Below are 12877 nucleotides of genomic sequence, written 5' to 3'. Positions count from 1 at the left end.
CTTTCCTCTCCTCTACTCCGATTTCCTCTCCTCTCCTTACCTTGCCTTTCTTTTTCTTTACCCTCCTCTCCTCCTATCCTATCATTTTCTCTCCTTTTCCCCAACTCTCCTCTCTCCTCTCCTCTTTTCTCCTTCCTATAATAGCCCATGGAGGCATGCCTGAGTCTCAGCCACCCTCATTAACCTTATCATTAAACTGACCCCCAGCTGGACTCCACTGCCCTCACACTGCTATGTAGCTTTGAGGAGTTGTGTCAATACATACACACTCGGCCATTAAGCCAGAGAAGTGAGAGCTGGGAAGGAGGTAGGCAGAGCTTGTGGATGCACAGTAAATTTATATAACAGCTGAGACAGCGAGGGAGGAGTGCGAGAGGAATGAATGATACATCCAGGTTGATCTGAACTTTCCATGTACTCCATTCCTTTTGATGTGCTTTGAGTGTGTGCATTATGAAAGCCCGTGGTGATTAGCCTGTCTATGTCTCTGCGATATGAATAAGACCCCAGGGGAGCAAAGACGTCTAGACTTATTCAGAAAGGAAGCCTTATTATCTGCTGTACAGCAGCTATGAAGAGGCTCATATTCACTTTGCAATCCAACTGCTGCAGTGGCCTTATGCAACAATCCAATAGCAGGAGTCAAATCCCAATCAAGTCATCACAAGAGAGATGAAGAGGGCAAATTGAATAGAGAGATAGAGAGAGATTATGTTTCTGTATATAGCCTACACTTTATCGCTTTATCTTTGACACATGACTATAATATGAATACACTGTATCTTCAGTTCTGATGCTATGCAGTGCCTTATTAAGAACAATATATGATGAATTACTCTAATTTAAAGATATTAGTATAATTCCTATAAACAATTCAGATCTGTGCAGAGATGATTGGCAGTCTACAAAGGCATCCACACTGCATTTCTTTCCAGCATAAAAGAAGATAGTTTACACACAAAAGAGCAGTACTAGGTGTTGCTCTTTGATTTCAAATGGAACCATTGTACAGCTTTCAGTATTTGTTGTGATGGCAGATGGTGAAACAAGTAAAAGACTGATGGAAAATGACTTCCGCTGTGTTTACCTTCTTCAGTACAGTGACCTTGGCCAAAGGAGCAAAGACACACTTTTCTTTTCAACATGAAGAAATTTAATCTAACTGTTGAGCATGACGTGCTTAGAACTAACTGTTAACGTGAGCATGCTAACAGGCTCACAATGATAATGCTAATGTGCTGACGGTTAGCAGGTATAATGTTTACCATGTTCACCATCTTAGTTTAGCGTGTTAGCATGCTAGGATTTGCTCATTAGCAAAAAAGCAAACACAAAGTACAGCTAAAGCTGATGAGAAATGTCATAAGTTCTGCAAGAATAAAACATAGTGCGGGACAAATCATAATTTAGATCTGATGATGGTGCTAGACAAAAAGTTTAGGGATCAGCATAGTTATTTCATCCTAAGAGGAACATGAATGTCTGAACTAAATTTTTATTACAATCCATCCAGTTGTTGTTAAGACATTTCACTCAAAATCATAAAGGTCAACCCTATAGTGGCACTAGAGGAAAAGTCAGGGGATCACCAAAGTCTTTAGGGCACATCCTCTGGGGACCATGGATATCCATGGATAATCCATCCAGTAGACTTTGAGATATTTGACTGACCAAGAAACTTTTTATTTTCTAGTAGTACTAAATCAAAAGTAAGAGGATCACCAAAATTGTTAGGATTCATCCTCTGGGGACCATGCATATCTGTAGCAAATTTCACTGCAGCTCAACAAATAGTTGTTAAGACAGTTTACTGAAAAACAAAAATATCTGCCTCATGATTAATTAATTAATCCTCTAGGGATGCTGAATATTTGTACAAAATTTCATCATCCAGTAGTTGTTGAGATAGTTCAGTGTGGGCCAAAGTGGTGGACCGACCAACAAAGACAGAAATTGACATCCTTAGAGTCATGCTGTAAAAATCATCATGAGTTGTTTTTGTTGTTGTTGTTCTTTGTTTGTTTGTTTTGTTTTATTATTATGATTATGACAAGGTATTAGAACTTAAGTGGAAGGACTGCATGCCTGGACTTATAAAAAGAACTTATCTAATGTATGTCAACTAGTTGAATGTCAAATATGCCATTATGCAAGGTTGTGTTTGCAAGCCTCAGAAAATTTTGGACTGTAGATGTTTTTCACTCAACCGTGATAATATGTTAGATGGCAAAACAACAACTCTGCTACTAGATGTCCTGGTATGCATTATGGAAGCGGTGGTAATAGGTGGCTGTGATTACGCATAGATGGAAATGCATTTGTTTTTCTTCATACTTGCAGAGAGCGGCTATTTAAAGAAGTGTTGCTTTCATCCTAATGATAGCCGGGAGATCTCACTGTGCTTCACACATTGTCATGGTGATGAGTGGGGTGACTGAATCACACCAGTTCCTCATTTCCAACAAGGTGAGAACTTGTTGTCATTGAGCTAAAACACCCAATGAGTAAGTAGCAAATCATTCTCCAGATTTCTGAATGACCACTCTCCTTTCTGGCCCACTTGTCCTCTTTCCTTTCCTTTCCTTTCCTTTCCTTTCTTTTCCCTCCTTCCTCTCAGCCCACAAAGATCTTCCAACTCAGGTCCTGATGATTGAACTGAGGGACAAATATCAGCATAACGTATGTAATGTAGATGAACATGAATCCATAATGTATTCAGATTGGCTCTTTGTCTCCGTGTTTTGAGCTCCTATAGGTGATTCTTGCTCCAGGCATAACAATCATTCAATGTGTTAATGGGTCGCACACTGAGCTCGTTAGCTATGCACAGCCCTCATTAACATACAAATTCAATTAACTTTCACTACAAAAAAAAAAGGGGGGGAAAGAAAACAAATCTTTTGTGTGATGTCTACTCTTCCTGCATTTTATCTTCATCTTAGTCACAGTGAGTGGAGGAGAATGCCAACGTTGCGGTGACTTTCTCTTGTTGATGAATGCTTTATGGTCTTTTGCAAGGTGATACAGTTCAGAGCGCAGCCAGGCATCCTTGTGCGGGGAGAATGAAAATGTTTTGCCCTCACGCTTTATGAAGGAGACTGTCAGGTATTTGTCTTCTGACATTTTGCTGTCTGCGTAGGCTGGATGGCAGCTGTTTTAGAGGGCCATTGCGGGAAGACAGCGCAGGTTCCTAACAGTGGCAGAATTAAGCAGTCCTCACTATGTTGATTGAAAGCCAATTTTTCAAAGTGGTGTGTAGTCAGAATGTTCAATAGCTGCGGCCTAGCAGGCAGAGCCTTCATCTTCCATCATGTATTCTATGGGCACTGCTCTTATCAAGGGAATTGGTAATTAGTGGCATGCATTGTGTCAGAGGACAGAGCACTGAATACCAACGACATTAAAGGGCTGATGAGATAAGAGGAGTGTGTGCTTGTGTGTTTGCTCGTGTGCGTATGTGCTCCCGCTCATATTCATGCTCCAGGGACAATGGTTGAGGTGCCTCGGCCATGGCAATGCATGACTTCAATTTACATGTTTGCATATTTGACAATTAACCAAATTGATTTCCTGTGTGTGTTGAGCGGCAGGATCGGATGTCTGTTTTCCCAAGGATTTTCAATACCGCGTCCATCCCCATATCACACAGGTCCAATAATGGCAGTGTCTCATTTGCATTCCATTAATTAGACATTCATATTAAATGGCTAATTAGCATATATAGCGTTCTGTGTTTTGTCAGGGTGAAAGCTATAGCCGCAATAACTTTTCCTTTCATACCACTTGTTTTTGCTATCTATGCAAATGTGAGTAGTTTGTGATGGTTTTAATCAGTTAGCGTGTGCATAGTGTGTGTGTGTGTGTGTGTGTGTGTGTGTTGTTGGTGAGATTCAGGGAGAGATGTTTAACATACCTTTTACAGTAGCAGCTGAGAAGAAAAGCTGTCTTGGAGGCATGGTGAAAGAGAGAAAGAGAGAGAGAGAGAGAGAGAGAGAGAGAGAAACACACTAATGATTATGTTTTTTTCCGCCACAAAGAAAAGGGACTAATGATGCTTTTTTTGTTTGTTTGTTGTTGACCTTTTCTTTGAAGACTGATAATGAAGCTCCTCGGAGGGGTGAAACTATAGCTAAACCTATCCAAGCAGCTCTACTATTACTATCACTATTATTAGTGTCACCCAGTAATGTACGATAGTGTAGGATAAACCCACCTGAACTCAGATTAACCACTTGAGTCAATGAGGGGAAAGAAAACAAAAATGATTGTACTGTATGATATTGATTTTTTTTTTGTTTGGTTTTTGGATGATGATGGACTATTCTTTTTCAAATGCCACTACATCTCTGTTATCAGCTATGCAGCCAGAACTTCAGCTGCAAGGGAAAGAGCAGCAGAAACTAGAAAAGGATAGGGATAGGGATGGAAAAAAAAGTACAGTATAAATAAAGAGAGACAGAGAAAAAAGAGGTGGGAGGGATGGGAACGGAAAGAAGGATGAGGTAAGGCCTATGGGAGAGGCCTGCGCCGACTTGCTAAACCCCTCCAACCTCCTCCTCCTTCTCCTCCTCCTCCTCCTCACCTCTTTCCTTCGTCGGTCTTCTTTCCAGGGTGAGGCGGCGAGAAGGAGAGATTACTGAAAGAAGAGCAAAGAAAAGGAGTGACATCAACGGTGACATCAGGAAGAACAGGGGTCAAAGGCTAAACAGATGATAGTTTGTTTTTCGCAGAGAGGGACAAGCCTTTGGAATTTATCGAAGGTGAGGACCCGAGAGGCGAAGGCGTTATGCTTCGTTTGCTGTGACCTGTGTGCGTGGGTCACCTGTGGGTGTCCTCGGGGCTGCCTAACGGGTACTTCCCCAGGGGGTGAGGTGATTTCAGATGAACTTTAGCCCTCTCCCCCTTCTGTAACCCCCCGCCTCCCCACTCTCTCTTTTTGCTTCAAGATTATACACCCTCTGACCCGGCTGGTGTCCCATGGCGTGTGTGTGCTTTTTTGGGATGGAGTCGGCCCGTCTGTAAACTGTGTCTGACCCTGTGTATCTGGAGGGCTCTCCCCATGATGCAAAGTCTCTCTCTTTCTCTCTCACACACACATACACACACACATACACACACAAGAATGCTTCCTTAGTGGGGTACACACTGCGTTCACCATGATGTGATGACTTGCCTCTCAGTGAAAGGCCTCTTTGATTGAGGGGGGGGGGTGGGGGGCGAGCCTCTCATCATCTCATGCAAGGCTCGCAGATGGGTATAGCGCGTGAGAAAGAGCGAGCGTACAATAGCAATTCACACTGCATACGCTTTTGATTCACTGCTCAAATGGCGATGAATCTGCCACATACACATTTTCCAGCTACAACAAGCTTCATTATCAAAAAGCTCCAATGAAAGAATATATGAATGAGCAACATGGGGAGTTACAGCAGTTTACTTTTTAATATTTCATGTTTGGAATGTGTAGATTGATGTTAATGCACAGTATTGAGAATAACATATCTAATAGTTTGTGGTGTTTCGGCTTGGGCTAATCACTGTGTTTGTTAATAGTCTCCTTAGAGGAAGGCACGTTTCCCTCCCAGTCCCTAATGTAATAAAAGGCTTTTAGCAGCTCCTTCAAATGCATCAGGACTGTGCTTTTCCCTATTTCCTTTGTATCTCATTAATTTCCATATTTAATTAGCTTGGCTCATTAAACGCCATGCGCACAGGAATGTATGCAGGAATAATTGCATGCAATGTTATAGACACAAATTATCCATAATGTTCTTGTGTGAGTTGTGACAGAGCATGTAGGCCTTGTTGATTAGTCCACTCTAGAAGACATGGCACTTGATTTGTTTGTCTATCAGTGTGTGTGCAGATGTGTGTACGCGGTACCCTTGGGTGCTCAAGAGTGTGCGCGCGTGTATATGTTTCATGTGTGTGTAAGCTTGTGTGTGTGTGTGTGTGTGTTCACATGTGTGCCAATCTAGCCGTCACTTCTAAACCTTGTTAAAGAGTGAAATTAGCCATCAGCTCTAGTAAAAGCATGGCTGACAACCTGTAATCATGGTCATGGGAGAAAACAAATCATTTTCACATGTGGACACACATACACACACACACACACTCCTGATTTGCTGCTGGGGGGGGTAAAGATATTGGATGACCAGAGACAATAAAAAAATCAAAAAATCTAAATCCAAAAATACAAACGTGTATCTTGTTTCCTTTCTTTGAGTCCGTTTGCCAGGAGCAACGCTAACACTTTCCACTAAGTGAGAAGAATGATACACAAGAGAGCAACTTTGTCTTAATTGTCTCACTGTGGAGTCCTCACCAGTCCCCATGCTGCAGTCTGCTTTCGATACATCACCGGCAAATTAATGAGAGATTCTTCCCACTCAAATATATGTTTACAGCTTTTATATGAGATGTTCTCTATCACACATTTGAAAAGAACTATAGGTGATTTTTAATCATGTACCATGGTGAGACACGCATGAATAACTCTGACATTTACAATTAGCTGTTGTCAGCAGTCAAAGGCAGTAGTGCAATTTACTAGGTACACATTACTGTCGTAAATGGAAGTGACAACAATTTGATATGTTGTTTGAAAGTGGCGTGATAGCGAATTGTATTTGACCCTGTTTAAGTGGGCTCACTCTTGATAGGCGAACACCCTTTATTCAAAAGAGATAATTGGTTTTTTAAAATCTTGTTCATGCAGGCCTTGAAACGTTTGGGAGTGAAAGTAGCGGGCACTGATTAACCTTGTCATAGTTGTTGACATCTCTCGACCACACAGCTTTCCTGCTTCAAATGTCCCCCCCACCCCCCACCAACCTCCATCCCCGCATGCCAAGTATAAGTGTTAAATTTGTGTTTTTCTTTACCATTGTCTTTGCCTTGACAGATGCGTTTATGGTGGAAACACTGTTCTTTCAAGCAGGGGTTAGAGACTGAGATGGTTAGTTTGTGAACCCGAACTTCTGAGGCAGTGATAGTTTATGACTCAGGAGGTTGACTGAGAAGTGGGGGGGGTGGGGAGGATCGTTTGGGATAGCGGGGAGGTCGGCCTCTCTAGTCTCTTTGGTCTCCTTGCTGTGGTTTCTCAACATTTGGCTGGCAGACAAGTGTATTGTGCATGAGTCCTCTGTGATGTGGCGGTGTGATGATGAGTAAGCAGACATATGATGGAGTGGGTATGCGTGTGGTATCCAGAGCTCTGCCTGACACAGAGGCAGGATTCACAAGGGAGTTTGGAATATATATTACGCAGCGTTTTACCGGCCAGACTTTTCCCCGGTCTAATTAGTGGACAAGATGTGGGTTCTGCCAGTTACGTAACCTCTGAAAACTTCCTGGTTAGGAAGTGATATGGTCAGCATGACACATCTGGGTAAATTATACATAGATTCAGTTCCAGTTCAAGGATATAGGGAAGGATGAATTTACTTAAACTTTCCGAAGGTTTCCCACTCTTTTTAATTGCATTAAACATTATCTGCTATTATAGGCTTACATAAATATTCAAGACGGACATTTATGACGTACATCATGGTTCCCAACCTTTTTGGCTCGTGAGCCTTTATATCATAGCAGGGCCTACTCACAAACTTTCCTCATAGGCTGCATATGTCAATGAACTGTGAGATTTTCTCTTCCCAGATTGTTTCATTTTAAAGGTGTACTGCAGTGTTTTAGTATTGTACTTCCATAAAGTTGGGAGACACGAGAGAGAGAGATTAAAACAAGAACGATCAAAATTGAAGCAGTGGAGGCTGAGATATCCTGACTTTCTGACTTTTGTCCTTAGTATGGGTCGAGCTTGATGATGACATCATCAGGGTTACTTTCTCAGACTTGAGGAAGCCTCTCTAGAGCCATAGAAGACATTAGATTACTATTAATATTGCTCTTTATAATGAATAAAATTATATTCATTTGAAAAATGGGTGAAATGCTACTTTAAAGCTACAGAAATACAATACAGTGTATCGTGTTTATAGTTTTTAGAGTCCTGAAGAGGCAAAACTCAACTGCAAGGAAGAAAAAAAGGATTTGGGGGAAAAAAAATACTGTACAACTTTGTGTAGCAGAAATATATTTCTTTCTATTTATTTTTCTTCTATCTTGTTAATCATCTCACTACCCCTTTTCTTACCCGCTAGCTCTATCTTTACCTTGGAAACCATTGGGGGGGGGTCCTCATCCCAAGGCTGGAGATCATTGATATACATAAACAAAAGTTGTCCTTATTAATGGTTTTGTTATTGGTCTATAAAGCATTAATAAAGGATTTATTAACTACTAATAAAGACATTAATTACAAATTATAAGTAATTTATAAAGCATGTTACTCAATCAAATAGCTTTTAAAAAATCTAACTGCTCACCATTGCACTTCACACTATGTAAAGCTGACACATCTGGTGTTCAAATCTTCTAACTCAAAGTGTCTTGTGCCACGACCCCCACCCTCCTGGCACACCCAGAAGATTAAAACAAACAGTGATTGCTCACACTGTTCAGTCCAGGTCAGATGGTGTGTTTGTTCAGTTAGAGGTTTGGAGCACAGCTTTGATTGAGCCAAAGTGTCTGAGTGGGTTCAGGCTGTGTGTCATCGAGGTGGGCCTATGTTCATCATCATCATCAGCTCATAATGACGCCAGAGAGAGGTTTCTGTTATCACAACCTCTCACTGTGGGTGGTTTTCCTCTGCGTGTGTGTGTTTAAGAAGTGGGATTCAATAGTGCTACTGCCCTTGATCCCTCTCACTCTCTTGTACCTCTCTCTCCCTAGCCCTCTTTCTTTTCTTCTTTCTCTCTTCCTCTGCTTTTTCCCGTGTCAACGTCTGGAACTCCCACAGAACTCCCAGGCAGCTCAGACTCAGAGGAAGTCCTTCCTGGGATTAATACACACACACACACACACACACACACAGGCACAGGCACATACACAAACTTCCTCGTCAGATTTACCCCCTCTCATTTGTCCTCCCACAGACATCCTGTTTGTCTCCTGCAGCTCCTCTGCTCCCTCAGATGAACATAAGCCAGGGAGGCACGGTGTAAACAGCGGAGCAGTTTCTGAGGAGAAGGCGGCACGGAAGTACAAAGAACTCCTAAAAACAACTGCAATTCCTGTCAGTCAGGTCTCTGGTTTACATTTTTATCCTCTGTCACCTTGCTCGTGTGTTTTTTTTCTTTCTATATTTAGAACTTGTTGATGCTGGGGACCAAATTCAGTTTTAACCAGGATCTGGGACCTCGCCAATCATATTACTGCCACGTTTTCAAGCAGTGCTCCTGGAATGAGAGAAACCTTGTTGATTTTTTCTGTAATCAGTTTCCATTATCTCTCACCGCAGCGGTAGGCATCAGCTCTCCGTCCTGTCTTCTCATCCGTAGAGCGGTCTATCCAATCCATTTTACCCATCTGCCAATCTCCATCATTTCGATCTTGGTTTGTCCCCTCTTCCCTCTCTTTTCTGTCTCCCTTCACTCTATCCGTAGCTAATCCATTACATCTTCTAATGACTGTTGTTTCGCTCTATAAAGAAAAGTGCGGGGTGGATTGGCATTCCTGAAGCCATATGTGTGTGTATGTGTTAGTAACTATCACCTCCCCACCTACTCTGAGGCCTTTTCCTTCATACAGTCAAATCTATACGTTCACAAAGAAAAGATACAGCCATGAGAAGATTTTTAATGTCTGAATTCAGTGCTGTTTATAGACATAATTTCAGCCAGGAAAGTACTTTCTGATCAGTGTGGGTCTGAATTTCTTCCTATGTTTGTATAAAGAGTCATTAGTTCTAAAGCATTCATCTCATTTTCTTTTTATTTGAAAGAATATGAAAAGACGTCTCTGCGTAGGCCCTCTTCCCACTTTGATTATTTTCATCTTTTTTGAATGCCATGCTAGTCATACTGAATGTTTTTGTCTGCTCTTCAGATTTCCTTTCCTTAGGTTAAATCTAATATACCGCTACATAAGTATTATTAATTGATCTGAAATAGCGGTTGATTTTACATCACATTCTACTACATCACCTGGCGTGTCTAACAGAAGATTACATCAAGATTACACAAGATTACCATCCAGAGGCACTACAAGGACTCTGGGTTCTCTCTCTGACAGAACATTTTGCGCAGAAATGTGTGTCTTACTCAGTTTATTTCTGCATGTCGTGGTGATGTAGGCTGAATAATCACTATTTTTCAGGTCTTTCACTGCTAAACACTATTGGACAAGTTACGTGAAAAATATAATCAGTTACTCATTCTAAATATTACTCACTGATAGAGTAATTTTATTACTTCACTGATTAGTCAGCAACAGAGGTAATTACTTATATTAGGCCTACTCATTACATGATATTTGTCACTTGGCTCAGCTTTGTGAAGGTGCTTTCCAACAAAGCCTTCAATTCCTCATGTTGCATCTTGTGTATTTAATAGAAAATAAGACAGAATATAAGCTGCCAGTTTCCAGTTTGGAGGTATTTACTGAACATCAACAGCTAGCTCAGCGTTAGCTTAACCCTAGCAACTGCCCGCAGTAGCACACCAGAAGGCCTGTCCCCACAGTGAAACCACATTGCTCACACACCCACCAGCTCTGACAAACTATGAAACTTCTGACTATTGGCTAACGCTAGCCAGCCAGCTAAGAACACAAAACATGTGAATAAGATGTTAGCAGGAAGGTACATCTCTCCTTTTTTGGCTATAGCAAGCTACTGTAACATGTTATAGGCCAGTGTGTATATACTGAACACACATAGATTAAATTGATATCAGCCCCTCATCAAATTAACAGTATGACAGCAAACAAGCTAACCCTCAAAATGTCGAAGTAATGGATCATTCCTGGGATTAGTAACTGTAATATGATTACTTACATTTTTAAGTAGTCCAACACTATGTAAAATAATAACATTACTGTAACTGTAATATTATTGCGCTTTTCTCTTTATATATATATAACCCACAATCTTTTTTTTTTCTGTCATTACTACCAGGTGGCCAATGGATTGACCATGCTTAAGTCACTCCTTTGCTCCGCGATTAGCTAGTCTGGCCCCCATGAATCCTTTGGGGTCTCCCTATCAATGTGGTGAAACTGCACCTACACAATCTCGTCTTTGTCAATCTTTGTACAGACTTTTGTTCTACTCTTTTAAACAATCTTCTTGGTTACATCACAACCTTGTGCACAGAACGTTCGATTTATTTTAATAGGACGCACAGCAAAGACTGAGGTTATTACCCAACAGGCAAATGATGGATGACCTTCTACTGGGAAACTTTCATTATAAGTCTTCTTTGCCATACATGACTGTATTACACTGGCAATGATATTAACTGTGCAGTCGCAGAAAGCTAGTATATTTGAATCAGGTATTCCTGAAGACATTACGAGAACAGGCAAAGATATGGCTTTCATATTGCTATCTCACCTTACCACACACACTACATGCAGCTCGGATACAATCGGAAAATAAAAAACATCTCTTCATCTAACAGTTATTGTGCCCTTGAAATCGTAAAGGGCCATTCTGAGACAAATTAGCAGTTGTAGTTGCTCCACTGGAACCCCCACTGTGCCAGTCAGCAGCACTCCCCTCTGATTTAAGATCATGAGCCTTCAGTGTTCAGCCACATCCGCATGACAACTCTCTCCATTCATATGCTTTATGGAATCATCACTGTCGCCACCCAGCAAATGAGCACAGCAATATTTAGGACAAATGCCACTGTCGAATGGCCCTGCGAAACAATGCTTTTGAATATTTCATCACTGTGAAAAGCTATATTAAAGCCGGGAGGAGGCGGGGATGACATCAATTTCCTAAAGCTTTGTGGGTGTTGCAGTGCTGTACCTTGCAGGGAGGTACCAGAATTAGCAGTCAGAGCTGCAGCGCTGCCGTGGCTGATGGGTTGTTTGTGTTGCAGGGTGCAGTTTCCTCAGCGCAGCGAGGTCTGGCTGCCAGAGAGGCGGTGGAGCGGGCTGGCTGTGGCCTCTGCTGACTGGCTTTCTGCACAGCGTCTGTGGAGGCAGAGATAAGCAGTGACACACACATAGTACACACACACTCTGTTGAGGTATGACGTCATGGGTGGATTTTGTGTGTCTGTGCAAGTGTGTGATGTTTTTGGTTCATCTATTTTTAAGAGCCAGGGGGCATCTGGGTGAGGTTCCAACAGGATCCTGAGGCCAAAAGTTCAGAGAAAGACAGACAGATAGAGAGAAGAGCGAGTGGCAGCTTGTGTGCATGAAAGCAAAGGGAAGGGGATGAAAGACATGAGGGATGACAGTGAAAACGATGTGAGCTACAGTGCTGAACAGCCTGAGATGCGGCGCATCGCAGTTGGTTATTTTCCATTTACTTCCATCCCATTTTCATAGGCTCCGGTCACAGAAAACAGATCACCATATTTATTATTAATCCAAACATCTCCCTTCCTCCCACCGGGTCAACTCACCCTCAAAGCTGTGCGACCCTCCCTTGCTTCTGAGGCCGGGCCAGCCTCCCTGCGAGGCAGCTCCAGGTAATGGACTGTGAAATGACTGGGCTTTTTGTTGGTCGGGAGGCTCGCTGGAGGCCCGGGCAGCTTATTTATGGAGCTACTGTGGTCTTTCTCCTGGCCTCGACACCTATAAATACATGGGGAAGGTTAGCCTGCTAAAACAAACAATGATGTGAGCCCAGGACGTCTGAAATAGAATATGCAATTCTGCAGCTCGGCCCTCTATAAAAAGAGCTGGAGTCTATCTTTAGATGGGAGGGGAGTTAGATTTAGAACTGCGGTGTGAATGCTGGTTCAGATCTAGTGATGACTTCAAGAGTAATAAGACAGTATTAGTTTAGGACTTATTG

At 42.0% G+C, this 12877-nt stretch overlaps 1 long non-coding RNA gene across 1 annotated transcript; it reads right to left on the bottom strand.

Moving 5' to 3' along the window:
• Positions 1–4096: 4096 nt before the first annotated feature.
• Positions 4097–12571, bottom strand: LOC137197942 (uncharacterized). Its single transcript, XR_010931538.1, has 3 exons — positions 12483–12571; positions 11879–12045; positions 4097–4636 (listed from the first exon to the last, which is right to left on the bottom strand). It is a non-coding gene; the product is annotated as an uncharacterized lncRNA (long non-coding RNA).
• Positions 12572–12877: the final 306 nt, after the last annotated feature.

Source organism: Thunnus thynnus, chromosome 15 (assembly GCF_963924715.1).
Source record: "Thunnus thynnus chromosome 15, fThuThy2.1, whole genome shotgun sequence".
Taxonomy (NCBI): domain Eukaryota; kingdom Metazoa; phylum Chordata; class Actinopteri; order Scombriformes; family Scombridae; genus Thunnus; species Thunnus thynnus.
The sequence above is the reverse complement of the archived record's forward strand: the minus strand, read 5'-3'. Positions and strand labels throughout refer to the sequence as shown.